The following is a 20,924-nucleotide window of genomic DNA, read 5'->3' as shown; positions in this document are numbered from 1 at the left end:
CCTGCAAGAAGTCTGACAAACCAACCTAAGTATCAGAACTTTTTTTTCAATGTCTTTGAGTATGTACCCGGTAAGCAGTGCATGCGGTGCATGATTTGTAAGCTGACAGTAAGACTGCAATAAATATGACAGGCGCATTCAATATATTGAACCAATGCTGGTTGTTCATGATCTATTGTTATTGCTGTTGTGTTCGTCTTTTCTCCTCGTCCCATATTAATGCGTATGCACATGTGCGCGTGCGCGTATGCACACAGACACACACACACACACAACGCACACACACACCACACCACACACACACACATTTACTCTCAAACACACGCACGCTCTCTCACTCTCTCTGTGTCTCTGTCTGTCTGTCTGTCTGTCTGTCTGTCTCTCTCTCTCTCTCTCCCTCTCACTCACGCACGCACACCGACTATAGTCTGTCTGTGGTTCGTTCAGCTACAAAACAGGCGGGAGTACACTTTAACACATTAATAAGAATTTTGGAGTGTGTTGGTCATGATTCCCTTCAAGTGTCTACTGACGGCCTATGGCCCCTCCAGTGCAGTGATTGGTCCATCTGGCTGTGTGGTGAAGTGTTGATTGTCCTCAGGAGCGGGATCAGTGAGTGGTGTCATGTGTGCCAAAACACGCCCCATTGAAAACTTTCAAAGTGGCGCAAACAAATACTAAATCATTCTTACATAACTAGGTGTGTGTAGCCCTATCACTTGCTCATCTAAAGTGTACACGCCTAGAAAACAGTAGAAACATGTAATTACCGAGAGATGGAGTCAAAAATGTTACTTTTAGGCCGTTGGTTTCAGATGTATTGACGGCGTAAAACCTGAAACGTAACACACCTTTCCTGTAAAGTGGATACACTCTTAACACAAGGTTATCTGTCCAGCTGAAAATGTCAGTGTTGGATGCAGGGCATATAGTGCGTTTCAGAATATCTGGATACAAAAATCTTTCTCCTTTGTACTGCTTGGCGCTCAATTTCGCATCAGAGCAACTAATTATTTGTAATTTGACAACGCTTCCATGGGGTACTTTCAGCAGAGAATAACAGCCCATAGGATAGTTTTTACCAGCCGTTATTGTTGTGTGTGTGTTGGCTACTAGTATGGAAGGTGTTGTGACGCATGGTTTATCATCTCCAAACGGTGAACTTGTGGTAGTTGAATCATTAATGTTGTTCTGTGGCTGTTGTGTGATCCCACTGGTCGACGTGTTCCACGCCATCAAAATCACAAGAGAAATAAGTCGTAACAAACCCAGTGACATGATCTCTTTTGGAACGTATTGTCTTGCAATGTTCGAATGTGTCGGACTTCGCTGAGCATGGGATTTTCGGTTCATAATATATATGGGAATACTATTTTACTTTATGTTGTGTGTGTGTGTGTGTGTGTGCGCGTGTGTGTGCGTATGCGTGTGCGTATGTGTGTGTGTCTGTGTGTGTGTGTGTGTGTGTGTGTGTGTGTGTGTCTGTGTCTGTGTCTGAGCACGCGTGCGGGATGAGTGTGTGTGTGTGTGTGTGTGTGTGTGTGTGTGTGTGTGTGTGTGTGTGTGTGTGTGAGTGAGCACGCGTGCGGAATGGGTGTGTGTGAGTGCGAGCGTTTGTGGGCAGGCGTGCGTGCGTTCAGTAGATTAACAATGCATGATCAATTTAATGTTATTTCTAAATAACTGAAATTAATATGAGCAAATCGACTGCATGCATAACAGCGAGCAGGCACACTGGTATACAAAACATTGTACACCTTTTTTTTTCATACAACACACACAGACACTCACAAATGCACACACAAACACACACACAAACACACACATACACACACACATGCACATACATGTCCATGCACGTACCTACGCTCACACACGGAAACAAACAAACAAGCACACACACACACACACACACACACACACACACACACACACACACAAACACACTTATGCGCGTACCTATGCACACACTCGTGCACGTAACAAATGCGTGCATGCACGCACACACAGACACAGGCACACGAACACACACACACACACAGACCCTCCTCCCCCCCCCCATCTCCCCCCACACACATACTCATGCAAGTTCCTATGCACACACGCACACACGTGCACACAACTAATGTGCGTATGCACGCACAGACAGACAGACACACACAGACACAGACACAGACACACACACACACACACTCATGAATGGGGAAAACAACAACAACAACACATATTCAAAGAATACAAAGAACGCATGGGGAGTGTCTTGAACAAAAGCCAAGTTCAAAAGAATTGATTCCAGACTGAAGGCGGAAAGCGATGAACGATAGCGAACAGGAAAAGGTGGTGAGTTCAATGTGTGTACAGCGGGGAAAAAAACGGAATGCTCTTCCACCGTGTTTCACTGTGTTAAGTTGGGAGATGCGGGATATTGTGTCATCAGAGAAGAACGGAGAGATCCTGAAGGGACATGTTTGTTTAACAGTGAACAGAGGACTGGCAGCATGGACAGAGAGTGTTGTACTTCTCCTTCCCTTCCTCCTTCTGTCTTTCTTCCTTTCCCTTCTCTTCTCTTCTTCTTCTTCTTCTGCCGCTGGTTCTTCTCGTTCTGCTTCTTCATCTTTCTTTCTTTCTTGTATTAATATGGCATGTAGTACACAGCAAACATGGACAAGTCATTTTGAATAAGATATAACATTCTTTCTGTTTTTCTCTGTGTCTCTATCGTCCTTTACAATAACCTGCGGCATAAACATCTGAACTCTGAAGGTCAATCGTATGTTCACTTGCTGAAGAATGGTCCTGTTGACAGTATTCGTAAACTCTGCGTTTATATATCTAATGCCTGAAAATACGACAGGAATTCTGTGACAACAATGATGAAAGTTAGAATTAATTTACTATGCACAAGAAGCACTTTTGTTCTACAGGTTTAAGTTAGTATGTATTTTACACTTTGTTGTCGCTGCGTGATCACCATACTGTGTACTTTCGACCTCTTTCTAGGGGCCGGAGGCCTTGAGATCAAAGTTTTGTTCTTGTTCTTCTTGTTCTCTGTCTCTGTCTCTGTTTCTCACACACACACACACACACACACACACACACACACACACACACACACACTGGGGATGTTCATTTTGTTCCTTGTGTTTTTCTTTCTGGTTTCGTTTTTTTTTTTTTTTTTTTTCTGTGGGAAGGGGTCTTTGGTTGTTTGTTGTTTTTGTTGTGTTTTGGGGTTGTTGTTGCTGTTTTCGGTGCAGCTGTTTTTAGATCACGTTATGGCCCACACCAGTAAATGTTCTCCTTTTGCTTGTCACCGGCTGAGAGCGGGCAAAGGAGCGAGATACAAAGATTACTGAGACACTCCATGTGCACATGTTTGTATTGTGCCTTTTGATGTATGCACTGAGACACTCCATGTGCACATGTTCGTATTGTGTCTTTTGATGTATGCACTGAGACACTCCATGTGCACATGTTTGTATTGTGCCTTTTGATGTGTAGTCTGTGTACTGGAGAAAATGAGTGCACAAAATCAACACACAGACACAGACATAAAACCAACACACACACACACACACACACACACACACACACACACACACACACACACAGTGAGAGAGAGAGAGAGAGTGAGAACACTGAACTGTTTTAATGAATATGCCATTGGCCCATGTCAATAGGGGTGGTTACAAATCCATGCAGAGGAACAACAAACATTTTACTATTGGGAACGTACTTTCAAAGCCTTGTCAAGGAACACAGCCAAGCGCTTGACCAGTAATTTGTTTTCACACGCAAAAAGTAATGTTAGATTAAACAAAGATGGAGTATTGTAGTACTTGGCGGGGATATAGTGTTGTCTCAGATCAGCATATTGAGGGCATTGTAACACGAAGTGAACTTCTGTTTCCTTTCGAGAATCACAGAAAGGACAGGAAAGCTCATTATCTGTTACATTACGTTTAAAACGTAATCTGTGTGTATTGAGTTGTGACACACCAAGTCGTAAACGTACTAAACTAATTCTGGCTTGAATATGTTTCAGTTCCAACAAATATGGTGAAAGTACAAGACTACTATCGACCAGTTTCTAATCTTCCATTCCTGTCCAAACTCCTTGAAAAAGCCGTCCTGAAGCAGCTCAACAATCACCTTTGTTTCAACAATCTCATCCACCCATTTCAGTCTGCCTATCGTGCTGACCACAGCACCGAAACCACTCTCCTCCACATCCTGAATAACCTACTGCTAGCGTCCGACTCAGGACAGATCTCCCTTCTCACTCTTCTCGACTTGTCAGCCGCCTTTGACACGATAGACCATTCAATCCTTCTTTCCCGTCTTCATTATACATTTGGTATCAACGGCACTGTTCTAAACTGGTTCAAATCGTATCTCACTGATCGATTCCAGTCTGTCATTGTTGATAATTTCCAGTCTGAACCCGTTAAAATTGAACATGGAGTCCCACAGGGATCTGTTTTAGGCCCAGTGCTCTTCACACTGTACACTGCTCCTCTCGCTGAAATTATCAACCGCCATAATGTCAGTCATCATTCTTACGCTGATGACACTCAACTCCAGAAGAGTGATACACCTGAAAAACTGTTGTCGCTCTTGCAAGAAACATCTAACTGCTTCCTGGATATTCAAAATTGGATGACTCTAAATAAGTTACAATTGAACGCGGACAAAACTGAAGCAATGATCATAGGAACTAAACAAAAACTCTCTTCCATTACAACTAATACAATCAAACTTGGCAGTACATCCATCCCTCTGTCCACTTCAGTCAGGAACCTCGGCGTTGTCCTTGACAACACACTGTCCATGCAAACATTTATCAATCAGACATGTCAATCCTGCTACTGTCAACTGCGGCGCATCAGTTCCATCCGGAAATATCTGTCCACTGACGCAACATCTAGACTTGTCGTTTCTCTCATTCTCTCTCGCCTTGACTACTGTAACTCTCTATTCTCTGGTTTGCCTGCTTCATCCATTCAGTCCCTTCAGCGCATACAAAATTCTGCTGCCCGACTCGTCCTCAGAAAGAAAAGATCTGAGCACACCACTCCTCTTTTGCAACATCTCCACTGGCTCCCTGTCTCACACCGAATAAAGTACAAGATCAGCACTCTATGCTACAAATGTATTCACAAATCAGCCCCTTCCTATCTCTGTGCCTGCCTTCACCTCTACACTCCATCTCGCTCACTACGATCAGCTTCGGATCCACTCCACTTACATATACCCAGATTCAAACTCTCGACTGTTGGCCACCGTTCTTTCTCTGTCTCTGGACCTTGCAATTGGAATGAACTTCCTCTTTCGCTTCGTCAAGTCTCCACACTCAGCTCTTTCAAGTCTGGCCTTAAAACCCACCTCTTCCCAAAGTAGCCTCCCTTCCCTGCCTCTTCCTTGTCTTTTTAGTTTTTTTCAGTTTTAGAGTTATGCTTGCGTGAGAATGACTGGTGCGAAAGCGCTTTGATTTGTTTATGCACAAGATTTAGCGCTATACAAGTACCATTATTATTATTATTATTACTTTTAAAAGTATGATATAATGAAAAACGCTCACTGTCTGAGAGCTGCAGAGACCAATGTCCTACGTACTCGTTTACCAGTCTGTTTTTTAATGTGATAAGAAATTCCTTTTCATTTCCAACCCCCTGATTCTCCCAAACCTCCTGAAAACCATATTTATATAACATGAAACAAACAGATGTGGCCCATGTATTCCGATTCTGTTGATGGATAAATAACATTTTGTACGCTTTCAGCGGAAACCGATGTTCTGGCATTCTGACAATTCTTAGCCAGTACTGGATGCATATCAAGTATATATTAATATACAAGGGGAATCTGCCCAGTTCCCCGTAAACCACTGCACTTGGTGTTCTAACACTCACATTCAAGAACCGTTTTAGTGCAAATGTATGCACTTTCTCTATTACATCAAGATTTGTAATCAGACCCCAAACTTCAGCCCCGTAGCTCAGCATTGGTTGTATTTGCGCATCAAATAGTTAAAAACAAAAATTTCTGGGCATTTTTCATCAATTGATCGGAATAACCTGAAAATATTAATCACTCCTTTTTTTGCCCTGCATGTAATGTATGGGAAAAAGTAAGTTTTGTTGACAAAATGACACCTAGATACTTATACATGTTCACGACTGTCATTTTAGTTTTTCCATAGAGCCACTTTTCATTTTCTGATAAGTACCCACCATTTCTAAACACAACAACGTTAGACTTATCAAGGTTCACAATCAGGCCAAGACTCATGGCTGTATCATAGAGCACATTCAGTTGGGTTTGCAGTTACAGAGTCAGATATCAAAATTATATCATCGGCAAACATTAGAATAAGTATTTCTAGTACATCAGGTATCAGCTGAACACCATGCTTTCCTTTGTTAATTATTTCAGATGCTAGTTCATTGATAAATAACGAAATAAGACAGGACTGCACACTTCACCCTGTTTAAGGCCTGTGGGACACATGAAAACATTACTTAATTCACCACCTGCTCTTACTCTAGCTTTCACAACATGATACATACTAGTTATTGCATTATACATTTTTCCGTGTATACCTCTTTTTTAAGGACATTCCACAAGTTTATTCGCACAACTGAATCAAAAGCTTTTTGAAAATCTATGAATGCGACGTATAATTTCTTATGGTAAGACAGTTGTTTTTGAGTCAATGCAAACAAAGTAAAGACATGGTCAATGGTACTGTATTTCTTCCTAAATCCTGCCTGATTTGATAACACTGTTCTCCTCATTCCACTTACTAAGTCGCTGATTTAAAATGTGACTATAAAGTTTACTGCAGACATTCAAAAGGGATATACCTCTATAACTGTCGGGAGAGTTCCTGTCACCTTTCTTGTGAAGTGGCTGAATAACAGCTTCTGTCCACTGGGATGGATATATACCTGAGGTGAACAGTTTGTTGAAAAGAATAACCAGAAATGGCACAATAACGAGAGCTGCGTGTTTGAAAACCTCCCCTATTATGTCATCGGGGCCCGCAGCTTTTCCGTTTTTCAGAGCACGAATAGCTGTGAATACTTCGCCTTCAGTTATATCTGTTTCAAGAACATCAGTATCATAACGGTCATGCTCATCACCAAGTTGAGCTTCTGGCTGATTTAAAGTATTTTCATTTACAGCTTCCTGACAAACATCTGACTGGAATATTTCAGAGAAGTGCTGGAACCATTCGTCCTTGCTGATGGAATTACTTATCGTAGCTTTATTTGTGAAGGATTTAATCTTGCTCCAAAATTCTTTTGAATTACTGATATGTTCATGTAATGATTTCACAACTTTTTCACGGTAGGCCTTCCGTTTTATCCTTAACAGTTCTTTATATTCCCTTCGCTTTTCACTGTATTGTTCCCTTACTCTTTTTTCCTCATCTAACTGCATGCTGCTGTCGCTATAGCCATCTCCAACTTGGTGTTCCCTCCCACCGCTTCTTGCTCTGGCCTTGTTACATGCTGTTTTAACGTTATACAGCTTACGCAAATCTCGGCGGAGTTCGCGTTTTGAGTCTTTGCAATCAGAATCAAACCAAGAGTCTGTCTTATGTCTCCCCACCGTGATTACTTTTTTCATGCAGGAGCTTGCATTATACAATGCTTCATTAACACAACTAACTGCTTCATTAACATCAGTGTTGATTAGATTTGTGGCTTTTTCCAAGCTGTTCTTAAATTCAGCTTCTGACAATTTACCAAGGAAGTCGTTTACTTTTTCGGGATCCCATCTCAGTTTTTCAGTTCTTATAACATTTGCTGTCACATTTTGCCCGGTTTCGTAAGTAACATTTCCACAGTATAGCTGAACAGGCATGTGCTTAGACTCAGTTCTTGGTGATACGTTCAACTGTTTACATAATTTCAGCAAGGTATGGGAAACAAAGTAATCTACAATGCTACACCCACTCGGTGAGATGTATGTATAGTTTCCAAAATCAACAGCACCTTCAATACTACCGTTAAGGATACATAAATCAAAGCATTTACAAAGATTTAACAAATACTTTCCAAAATCATTACAAACTTTGTCCTTTGATGTTCGTGTCGTCTCTTCTTCATCACCGTCATCTAACGGGTCCATACCAAGGATGACGCTGTCGGTGCATACGTTCTTTCCTCCTGTACGCGAGTTGAAATCTCCCATCAACAAAAATGGGCAATCACCGTACTCTTCCATGAGGTCCATCATACATTGTTCTAAGATTGCAACCCCATTATTGATATTAATGCCACGATAGTAGTCAGATGAACTCGGTGGTAAATACAAACCTATCAAAAGGACTGGCGAGTCATATGCAAAAAGTTCGCCTGACATTTTCACAACAACAATATTGTCATATTCTACATATACTTTTTCTATATATTTAGACAGTTCCTTTTTCACAGGCAGTGTCAGACCACCAGATAAATGTGCAGTTACTCCCTCAGATAAACGAACTCCCGGGATAATAAAAACGTCATTACGTTTTCGATCTTGTGCTGTTTTTATCTGTTTCATGTGCCTGCGTGCAGACATGTGTACTCAGTGAACATCGTACGCCTGTTGTTGTTGTTGTTGTTGTTTGTGTGTATGTCCAACAGGTTTTGTCAACTTGAGTTGCATGTCGTATCATTTTCTTGTTTTGCACGTGCTGGCGTGTTAGTAATCTGCACTCATGGCAGCAGCTGCTGAAATTTTAAACTTGTTTCGTGCAAGTCAGGGGTGGGTGAGAGAGGTCGAGATTTCTTGTAATTGTGTGGGAACAAAACTTGCTTTCTCTCCCTGTCCCCGATTCCTTTTTTGTGAGAAGGTAGGACCAGTCCCAGAGGGGTCGGGGCGGGACAGTCACCGTCGTCGTCATCATCATCGTCATCGTAGTCGTCGTCATCATCATCATCAACGCGGAACTCCATCACGAACGATGAAGATGATATCTGTACACTCCATCGCAACAGTTGCGCTCCTCAACTGACACTCACCTTCTCCGTATCCCGCGCTTCAATACCAAGACCACGGGCCAACGCTCATTCTCTTTCCAGGCCCCGTCCTCGTGGAATAAGCTCCCTATTTCCCTCCACAGTTTGGTTTCTCTGTCATGCTTCAACTCTTTTCTTAAAACTACTCTTTTCACATCCTGATTGGCATCTCTGTTTCATTCCTCTCCAGTTTGTGTGTCTCTTCTTCGTGTGCGTCCGTTGTGTGCGTGATAAGAGAATGGCAAAATCGTGGTGGAAGTGGTGACTCTCCCTTGATGCCTGTGCTGTTTCGTCCCAGAAAACTCGTCCTATATGTATTCTTGTTTTTGTAAGCGCTTAGGGCTTTGGTAAGATTAAGTGCCATAAATGCCCATTATTATTATTATTATTATTATTATTATTATTATAACGACCGGAGATGAGAACGCAGCCCAAAGCCAGCCACACAGACACCACTGCAGTGTGGACAGACAACAGCAGATGATGGGTCTTGTCTCTCTATTTGAGGGACTGGCGTTTCTGGTCCAGGTCCTGACCACATCTTTCCTTAAACGCCAGAACTCCATTATAGAGAAACAGTCGCCAGGTGCTAGACACATACACGGACAGTACGTGTACATGTAGGTAAACATTCTTCATAAATGTCCTCTGCACTGATAAGACGAGAGTTTAATAATAATAATAATAATAATAATAATAATGGTATTTATATAGTGCTGAATCTTGTGAAGAGACAAATCAAAGCGCTTTCGCACCAGTCATTCACACGCATGCATAACTCTAAAACTGTAGAAACTAAAGACAAGGAAGAGGCAGGCAAGGGAGGCTATTTTGGGAAGAGGTGGGTTTTAAGGCCAGACTTGAAAGAGCTGAGTTTGGAGACTTGACGAAGCGAAAAAAGAAGTTCATTCCAATCGCAAGGTCCAGAGACAGAGAAAGAACGGCGGCCAACAGTGGAGTGTTTGAATCTGAGTATGCGTAAACAGAGTGGATCCGAAGCCGATCGTAGTGAGCGAGATGGAGTGTAGAGGTGAAGGCAGCCGCAGAGATAGGAAGGGGCAGTTTTGTGAATACATCTAAAACATAGAGTCCTGATCATGTACTTTATTCGGTGTGAGACAGGGAGCCAGTGGAGATGTTACAAAAGAGGAGTGATGTGCTCAGATCTTTTCTTTCTGAGGACGAGTCGGACAGCAGAGTTTTGTATGCGCTGAAGGGACTGAATGGATGAAGCAGGCAAACCAGACAATAGAGAGTTACAGTAGTCAAGGCGAGAGAGAATGAGAGAAACGACAAGTCTAGATGTTGCGTCAGTGGACAGATATTTCCGGACGGCACTGATGCGCCGCAGTTGACAGTAGCAGGACTGACACGTCTGACTGATAAATGTTTGCATGGACAGTGTATTGTCAAGGAGAACACCGAGGTTCCTGACTGACGTGGAAAGAGGGATGGATGTACTGCCATGTTTGATTGTGTCAATTGTGATGGAAGACAGTTTAGTTCCTACGATCATTGCTTCAGTTTTGTCCGCGTTCAATTGTAACTTGTTTAGAGTGATCCAGTTTTGAATGTCCAGGAAGCAGTTGGACGTTTCTTGCAAGAACGACAACAATTTTTCTGGGGTATCACTCTTCTGGAGTTGAGTGTCATCAGCATAAGTCTGATGACTGATATTATGGCGGTTGATAATTTCAGCGAGAGGAGCAGTGTATAGTGTGAAGAGCACTGGGCCTAAAACAGATCCCTGTGGGACTCCATGTTCGATTTTAACGGGTTCAGACTGGAAATGATCAACAATGACAGACTGGAATCGATCAATGAGATAAGATTTGAACCAGTTTAGAACAGTGCCGTTGAAACCAAATGTAAAATGAAGACGGGAAAGAAGGATTGAATGGTCTATCGTGTCAAAGGCGGCTGACAGGTCGAGAAGAGTGAGAAGGGAATTTTTTTTCCTGAATCGGACGCTATCAGTAGATTGTTCAGAATGTGGAGGAGAGTGGTTTCGATGCTGTGGTCAGTGCGATAGGCAGACTGAAATGGGTGGATGAGATTGTTGAAACAAAGGTGGTTGTTGAGCTGCTTGAGGACAGCTTTTTCAAGGAGTTTGGACATGAATGGAGGATTAGAAAGTGGTCAATAGTTTTTTTCAAAATGTTTGCGTCAAGGTTGGGTTTCTTCAGAAGAGGCCGGACGATTGCAGTTTTGAAAGTGGATGGAAACGTTCCAGCCGCCGTGGCGAAGTGGTTAGCGTCGCGGACTGACGGCTGGGAGGACGCGGGTTTGAATCCTAGCGGAGGTGGGTTTTTCGGCACGTGGCCGGCTCCTACCCAGAGTTGAGCATGCTGTGGACTTAAATGGGGAGACTGGGACCACACAGTCGAGTGTCATCCACTTCAAGGATGCGCCTTTGGGTGTGTTGCTCTAATTACCTGACCAACACTGCAAGTGTCTGTATCTCTCGGGCCTGGTTAACGCCGGGATATTATTATGACAGGAAGCGTAGAGTACAGCCTTGTCACGCAGTCCCAAACCAAAATGGACCTCCATAGCAACATCGCCTTCATCATCGTCATCCTCCTCCTTCATCGTCATCCATATAAACAAAATAGTCTCAAAGTCTTCTGAAGAAACCCAAACTTTCATGCCCTGCTCTCATGGTGACCTCAGTTTCGATACCCTTCCACTTCCGTGCTTGGGGTGAGTCCTGTCAATGTCGTCAGTGTCGGCAGATTCATGGGAAGCTGTTGTTTGAGGGACGTGGTGGCGGTCTCCACTCTGGGAGGGACGCTCACTCAGTCTGGCTCCGCGACTAAGCCATTATTGTCGTTAGTAGGGGGCTTAGTAGGTGGTGTCCTAAGTACGTTAAAACAGGACACCACTGAACACCACCGAAGTGACTCAGCAGCAGTGCAGGGGCTCCTCTGGTGTGTGGCCTCCAGGCGACCTAACATCGATGGTTCCCTGTGGACTGCCGACGCTGGAACTGTGACGGACGAACCCGGGTGTGGCCGTGTATGGGGGAATCTAAATAAGCGGCGTGGGAGTAATGCCACTGAAATGGAGCAGATGATGGGGCAGCAAAACAACAACAACAACAAAAATAGTCCAGTGAGAAGGGATGAGTTGACAATATTGGTGATTGTAGGGAGAAGCTGTGAGACACACTGGGAAAAGACCGAGGCTGGTATAGGATCGAGCTCACAGGATTTTATTGTCATTTCTTTCAGGATTTCATGAACTTCTGTTTCAGTCAATGGATTAAAGGAATTGAGAGGAGTGCCGCTGAATTGAGGGTCAGGATGAGCAGGTTGGAAAAACATTTGGTCTAAGATGGTAAGAATGTTATGGACTTTGTCGAAAAAGAAAGAGAAGACATTGGGGAGTTTAGATAAAGTGTAGGCAGAAGGAAGAGGAGTCTTTTTTGCAGTTCCAAGAAGTTTTGACATGACAGAGTAAAGAGATTTGGTGGATGTGGCATCGAGAACTTGAGAAGAAAAGAAGTTTGTCTTTGTTGATGAGGTCATATGTTTGACTTTATTTATTTGTTTTCGGAATATTTGATTGTGGACTTGCAGTTTTGTTGATCGCCATCGTCTTTCTAGTAGGCGACGTTTGCGTTTTGCAAGTCGAATGTCTTGTGTGGACCATGGGGCGGAGGGTCTGTCAGCGAGCATGCGGGTAGTGAGGGGTGCATGTTCATCCAGCAGTTGAGAGAGGACAGTGTTGTAATGTGTGGATACGTCGGTACGGGAAGGAATTTTGGAAAGGCGTTCAGCTGCTTGAGAAGAAAACGTGTTAATATTGATGGATTTCAGGTTGCGACGAGTAACATATTTTTTTTGGTTTTGGTAGGTTTTGAAATATTAAGCAAGAATATAACAGCAGAATGGTCAGAAGAAGGTTTGTCAGTTACAGTCACTGACGCAACCATGGCATCAGAGTCACGTGCGATGAGCCAGTCCAACGTATGGCGAGATATGTGTGTTGGTTCTGTAACGAACTGAGAGAGAGAATGAGTGGACAGAGATAGACATAGGCGTTTGACATCAGTGGAGGTCTGGTTGTCGAAATGAAAATTGAAATCTCCGAGGATGATAAGTTTGCCAGAACGAAGGTTGTAGTAATCAAGCAGTGTTCGGAACTCATCGTGAAACAGAGAAGACGTTAGGTTATTTTTACGACTAGGAGAAGGACGACGGAGACAACAGAAGATGATTGAATGGCCGGGGACACTGAGAGTGACTTCTAGCATTTCAAAGGTATCATGTGGAAAGGCGTGGTTATGGGAGAAGGAGAGGGAAGACTCCAAGATGTCTCTGTAGACGGTGGCGATGCCACCTCCACGAGAAAATCGAGGAAGTGACATAGTTGTTTTTTTTATCCAGGGGGAGTCATTTGTTTAAGTTTGGGTTCGTGACCGTGTGACTTTTCGGTAAGAAATACGATATCAAATTTATTTTCAAAAATAAAATCAGAAATATAGTCAGTCTTTTGATCAGGGCAGACAGATTGAGCATTGAACAGACAGGCATGAAAGAGATCAGAGGTAAGGAGAGAGGAATCTAATGGTGAAGCAGGTGAGTCAGGCAGACAGACCGTGGAAGAAGAAGATGGTGACTGAGCAGTGGAGGACAATGGGAAGGAAGAAAAAGGTCCGGGAGTTGAGACAGGTGTGGCAGGAGTAGGAAGCGGAGCAGAGGCTATCACTGGCACGGGGGATACATTACAATTTGGGATATTGTCACCAGAGGGGACAATGTCACGGGAAGTAAAAATGTTAGCAAGAACACGTGTGTTGAGTTTACTGACAGTAGTGAACACCACCACGACCATGTATTTGTATTTTGTACTTGTATTTGTATTTTATTTTATCACAACAGATTTCTCTGTGTGAAATTCGGGCTGCTCTCCCCAGGGAGAGCGCGTCGCTACACTACAGCGCCACCCATTTTTTGTATTTTTTTTCCTGCGTGCAGTTTTATTTGTTTTTCCTATCGAAGTGGATTTTTCTACAGAAATGGTCCAGGAAGAACCCTTTTGTTGCCGTGGGTTCTTTCACGTGCGCTAAGTGCATGCTATACACGGGACCTCGGTTTATCGTCTCATCCGAAAGACTAGCGTCCAGGACCACCACTCAAGGTCTAGTTGAGGGGGAGAAAACATCGGCGGCTGAACCGTGATTCGAACTAGCCCGCTCATATTCTCTCGCTTCCTAGGCGGACGCTTTACCTCTAAGCCATCACTCACATGGCACTGAACAGCGTGATTTCATTTAACCCCCTTACTGCTGTGACGAATATGCTTGTCAGTGGAGGGCTGACACCTCACAAAGATAGAATTGAGCTTACAGGTCAGGATGTCAATGAAGGGCTGCCACCTCACTGAGATAGAACTGAGCTTACAGGTCAGGATGACAGTGAAGTGCTGTCACCTCACTGAGATAGAACTGAGCTTACAGGTCAGGATGACAGTGAAGGGCTGTCACCTCACTGAGATAAGACACAGCTGAAAGGCCATAATGTCAGTAGAGAGCTGTCACCTCACTGAGATAAGACAGAGCTTACAGTTCAGGATGTCAATGAACGGCTGTCACCTCACTGAGATAAAACAGAGCTGAAAGGTCAGAATGTCAGTGGAGAGCTGTCACCTTACAGCGATGCTGTAAAACCAGTTTGAACTCTTGGGTACACAAAGAGTAGAAAAACCATTTCAAGTTCATGCCCACTGATTTTATATCATCAACGTTCTCACTCAAGGGTTGAGGGTCAATGCCACTGGAAAACTGATAATGATTTAACAAACAAATGAAATAAAGACATCAATGCTGTATATATTTCTAAACAGATATCACTCATCAAAAGCATTAGATTTCGAAACATGACTCAGTTCATAGACAGTCTATTCGGTTTTGCAATCCGTGTGAAGATCTTACACTACATATAGTCGCCCAAATGATCGTTTCGCCAGTGAACAAACAAAAGACATCAATGCTACTACACAACTTTAATTCTCTGCCTTCACCTCTTCCATTTGCATCCCACCTACCCCCTCTCCCCCCGTCACCCGCCCCCTCCTCATCAAAGCAATATGATTATCGCGTTTTCTCCGTTAGTCACGTGACGACGAAGTGAGGAAGTGGGTGAGGAGCAAAGGGTAGATGGTGAAAACCAAATGAGAAATGGAAGATAGCGAAGTTAGAATGAAACCAATCACACGTTGAGTCGTTTACTCTGTGCCTTTTTACTCCCTAACAAACGTCGTTTTTCAATATGACATGAACGGTGATTGTTGACTGGTGTGTTGGCGAAGTTAGAATGAAACCAAGCACACGTTCGGTCGTATACGCTGTGCTGTTTTACTCCCAGTGAAACGTCGTTTTTCAACATGAACATGTGCACTGTTAGCGTGTTGGGGTGAAGTGAACCGATGTTGATGGGAGAGTGCGTGTGGGATGCGAATTGAAAATGGGAGATAGACTGGTTGTACTGAAATCGTCTTCTCCAGCTTTATCTTTTAAATGTGACAGGCGCAATAGCCGAATGTTTAAAGCGTTGGACTTTCAATCTGTAGGTCCGGGATTCGAATCTCGGTAACGGCGCCTGGTGGGTAAAGGGTGGAGAATTTTCCTATCTCCCAGGTCAACATATGTGCTGATCTGCCAGTGCCTGAACCCCCTTCGTGTGTATACGCACGCAGAAGATCAAATACGCACGTTAAAGATCCTGGAATCCATGTCAGCGTTCGGTGGGTTATGGAGACAAGAACATACTCAGCATGCACACCCCCGAAAACGGAGTATGGCTGCCTACATGGTGGGGTAAATAAACAAAAACGGTCATACACGTAAAATGTTACATGTTTGTCTGAGTGTGTATGTGTGCGTGCCTGAAATATGAGTGAACGATACAGGAAACGAATGATGAGCGCCCAATAGCAGCCGTCAGTCGGCTCTACCCAGGTAGGCAGCCTGTTGAGTAAATGTCCCCGTGTTTCTAAAGCGCTTAGAACTTGATCTCCGACCGAGGATAGGCGCTATATAAGTATCCATATCAATCAATCAATAACATTTTTAGTCAGATTTTTTGTTTCATACTGAGGGCGGATGTCACTTGCAACATATATTGAAAAGACCTAAATCATATGGAGTTCTAGAGATGGGCAGTCATTGTATCATTTTTAGTTCAAATGCGTAATATGGGACTTACATCGATGCATACATCTTGCGAGGAGCAGCAAAATATAGCCAGTAATGCGGCAGCAATCTAAATAAACTAGGAAGAACACTTTTCAAACAGATTTCGCTCATCAAAAACATTAGATTTTAAAATGTGACTCAAGGCATGGGCAGGTGTTACTGTTTTACGCATATTGTGAAGGTCGTGCATTATCTGCATTCGCCCAAGCGGTCATTTGTCGGTAATGCATGTTCATAAAACTGCAAGTGCGTACATCAATTGTTGCTGATAACATATCATTGAAAGGTGATAAAGGTAGCCGCAAGTTTTATTAAGAGAATGATATTTGCACAGACATCATCACTTACTTTGTAATGTCCAATGACGTCCATTTAAACCTACAAATTGTCGGTCCAGAATGTTTTAGAGTCATTGGTCCAGAGTGTGTAAAATCTGACTCACAACACTGCGCTGGTTTGTTTGAAAAAGTTTCCAATGTTGTTTATTTTCTTTGTTTGTTTTTGTTTGTTTGTTTGTTTGTTTTTGTTTGTTTGTTTTTTTTTATTGTTTTTTTTTGGGTTTTTTTTGTTGTTGTTTATTTGTTTTTGGTGTGTTTTTAGGGTCCCTCTGGGGTAAATCAAGTTTTCTGCACCAGTGCATAGTTCAAACTCTAAATTAAATATACGCTAAACCACATCTGCCAAGCAGATGCATGACCAGGAGCGTAACCCAACGTGCTTAGTCAGGCCTTGAGAAAAAAAAAAGAAAAAAAAAAAAAGAAGAAAAGAAGAAAATTAAAAAAAACAAAAAAACCCAACAAAACAATAAATAATAATAATAATAATAATAATAATAATAATAAATTAATTTTAAAAAAAGATAATAAAATAAAAATATATAACAATAAAAAATAATAATAAAATAAACAAATAAATAGATAAAATAAAATAAGAAAAATAATAGTAAATAACAATAAAAATAAAATAAGATAAAATAAAATAAATAAAGTAAAAATAACAAAAAAATTATTAAAAAAATAAAAATAAAAAAATAAAAATAAACAGTGCCTTGATTTGACCAGAACATTCCAACTTTCCAAACCGATGGGCAGACAGTGAGCACAAGCCTGGGTTTTTATCAAGGTGTTGTTGTCTGAAAGACAACAATGAGGAAAAGGAAAAGTGACAACCGTGTAAAAACAGCGTGTGACAAAGAAGCTTAGAAGGCGTGCAGACAAACAGATGATGGATCACAAACTGCTTCAGGACATGGTTTAATAAGATAGATGACTTTTTTTTTCAAATATTTGGCCACGACTATACTATTTTCAAATACCAAACTGCTTCTAATGCTCCAAGACAGAGAGTTGCGCGCGTGCGACAACACACACACACACACACACACACACACACACACACGCATGCACGCACGCACGCACACACACACACACACACACACACACACACACACACAAAGCAGATAAATAAACAACTCCACGCGCGGGTGTGCGCAAGTTTATTCACGTGTAATGCATATAGATACATGAAAGAGACAGAGGGAGAGAGAGAGAGAGAGAGAGAGAGAGAGAGAGAGAGAGAGAGAGAGAGAGAAAGTGAGTGTGTGTGTGTGTGTGTGTGTGTGTGTGTGTGTGTGTGTGTGTGTGTGAGAGAGAGAGCAAGACAGAGAAAGTAGGACACACACACACACACACACACACACACACACACACACACACACACACACACGTATAAATAGATAGATAGATAGATAGATTTCGGGTTCGAGATGGTGGTTAAAAGGAGATGTAGAGAAAAAAGGGATAAACTAGAACAATGGAATCAACAGTTCGTAAATATCTGTGTAACGGCAATTATCAACAATAAAAAAAAAAATAAATAAAAAATTAAAAATCCAATACAGTATGGGGCTGTATTCGTAAGAATGTGTTCGTTTGTTCGAGTCAGCGGTGGGGAGAAGAAGAAGAAGAAGAAGAGAACTGGTAGTAGCAGTAGTACGGAAGTTTTTGTTGTTGTTGCTTTTCTTGTTTTGTTAATTATAATTATCATCGTTGTAATAGTTGTTTCTTCGTTGACATCATAAGTAGTAGTATATAACAGTCGTAGTATCATCATCATAGCTATTATTATTGGAAATTTGCAATCACGATTCAGAGAAGACACTGGGAAATCAGACACATTTCATGTTCTTTGCAAGCCACATGACAAATCGGTTGTCTTTTCTGTCTTGCCCGCTGAAGTGAAAAGCAGCGTTGACATATCATCTCAGCTTCACCAAAGCTTGTTTCACAGGTATATTTATTCAAAGCCATAAAAAAGCATCGCTTTTTTGTTGAAGCTTTATGTTTTCTAATCCAAAAAGGAAAAGATAATTACTTGTTTGTACATCACTTTTGCTAACAAAACACACACTGAATATTTCGAACACTGTTGATATTTTTTTTCCACGCGACTGCAGGTTATTATTCATAATGATGTTGATTTATTTCCATGATAAATACATGATACTGCAGACGGTTCTTCATCATAATGTTAATCACATTCGCCGAAAGATCACATACTCTTAAACAGCTTCTATACTGGAGCAGGAAAGAAAAAAAGAACTGTCACCTGAAAATAAATGGTCTTTCGTGAAACGAGATTCAGATATATTTCCATCAGAATGTTGCTGTACACATTTGAAACTGCAAACAAGTTGAAACTGAAATGGGTTAATGAAACACGTTAAGATGAGTGGAAGAGGCACAGACAGACAGACAGACAAACAGTTTCACGTTTGTCAAGGAGGTGTCACTTCGTCCAGACAAATCTCATCTGCTGAGCAGTTGTCTGACATGACAGCGGCATAACCCAACGCATATATATTTGTGTACCTATCAGCGTGGATATCTTCTCATGAATTTTGCCACAGGACAAATGGCTTCTTTTTCAGTTCGCCAAGTGCGTGCTACACACGGGACCTCGGTTTATCACCTTCCTCCCTAAAGACCGACAGATAAATACAGACAGACAGAAACAGAGACACATGGTGAGAGAGAGAGAGAGAGAGAGAGAGAGAGAGAGAGAGAGAGAGAGAGAGAGACGGGATGGGGTGCGTTATCCCAATCAGAGTGGAATTAATGGAATGGATGGATACATTTACCCTACATTTGTATTTGTATTTGTATTTCTTTTTATCACAACAGATTTCTCTGTGTGAAATTCGGGCTGCTCTCCCCAGGGAGAGCGTGTCGCTACACTACAGCGCCACCCATTTTTTTGTATTCTTTCCTGCGTGCAGTTTTATTTGTTTTTCCTATTGAAGTGGATTTTCCTTCAGAATTTTTGCCAGGAACAACCCTTTTGTTGCCATCGGTTCTTTTACGTGCGCTAAATGCATGCTGCACACGGGATCTCGGTTTATCGTCTCATCGGAATGCCTAACGCCCAGAACACCACTCAAGGTCTAGTGGAGGGGGAGAAAATATCGGCGGCTGAGCCGAGATTCGAGTCAGCGTGCTCAGATTCTCTCGCTTCCGAGGTGGAAGCGTTACCTCTAGGCCATCACTCCACATGTACCGTTTTGTCTGTGTGTTTGGTTGTCTTCCACTTTTTGATTGATTGATTGATTGATATGGATCCTTATATAGCGTCTATCCTCGGTCGGAGACCAAGCTCTAAGCGCTTTACAAACACTGGGTCATTTACACAACAGGCTGCCTACCTGGGTAGAGCCGACTGACGGCTGTGTCATTCAATCATATTTGAGGCACGTACACATACACACTCATACAAACCTGTAACAGTTAACAGTCTACGTGTATGACCGTTTCGTATATTTATCCCGCCATGTAGGCAGGTATACACCGTTTTCGGTGGGGTGCATGCTGGGTATGCTCTTGTTTCCATAACCCACCGAACACTGACATGGATTACAGGATCTTTAACGTGTGTAGGTGGCAGAATGGTTAAGACGCTCAGCTGCCAATACAGAGAGTCCGTGAGGGTGTGGGTTCGAATCCCGCTCTCGCCCTTTCTCCGAAGTTTGACTGGAAAATCAAACTGAGCGTCTAGTCTTTCGGATGAGACGATAAACCGAGGTCCCGTGTGCAGCACGCACTTGGCGCACTGAAAAAAGAACCCATGGCAACGAGAGTGTTGTCCTCTGGCGAAATTACGTAAAATGAAATCCCCTTTCATAGGTACACAAATATGTAAGCATGCACTCAAGGCCTGACTAAGCGCGTTGGGTTATGCTGCTGGTCAGGCATCTGCTCAACAGATGTGGTGTAGCGTGTATGGATTTGTCCGAACGCAGTGACGCCTCCTTGAGAAAGTGAAACTGAAACTAACGTGCGTATTTGATCTTCTGCGTGCGTATACACACGAAGAGGGTTCAGGCACTAGCAGGTCTGCATATATTTTGACCTGAGAGATCGGAAAAATATCCATCCTTTACCCACCAGGCGCCGTTACCGAGATTCGAACCCGGGACCCTCGGACTGAAAGTCCAATGCTTTAACCATTGCGCCCGTCAGTTGTACTTGTCTGTTTCCTGGATGTGTCACTGATGGATGCCCCCTGTCATCTGAGTTAGAGGAGTGTGACGGAGAGACAGAGGTTCGAATCGAAACGAAATATGACTGAGCACAATATGCTTTCCTTTCCGTTTTGTTTTGCTCTTAATCCGGAGCTCTGGCAAAGAGAAAAGAGAAAGAGGGAAAGAGGGTGTGGGG

Source organism: Babylonia areolata, chromosome 15, assembly GCF_041734735.1.
Source record: "Babylonia areolata isolate BAREFJ2019XMU chromosome 15, ASM4173473v1, whole genome shotgun sequence".
NCBI lineage: Eukaryota > Metazoa > Mollusca > Gastropoda > Neogastropoda > Buccinidae > Babylonia > Babylonia areolata.
Note: the sequence above shows the minus strand (reverse complement) of the source record.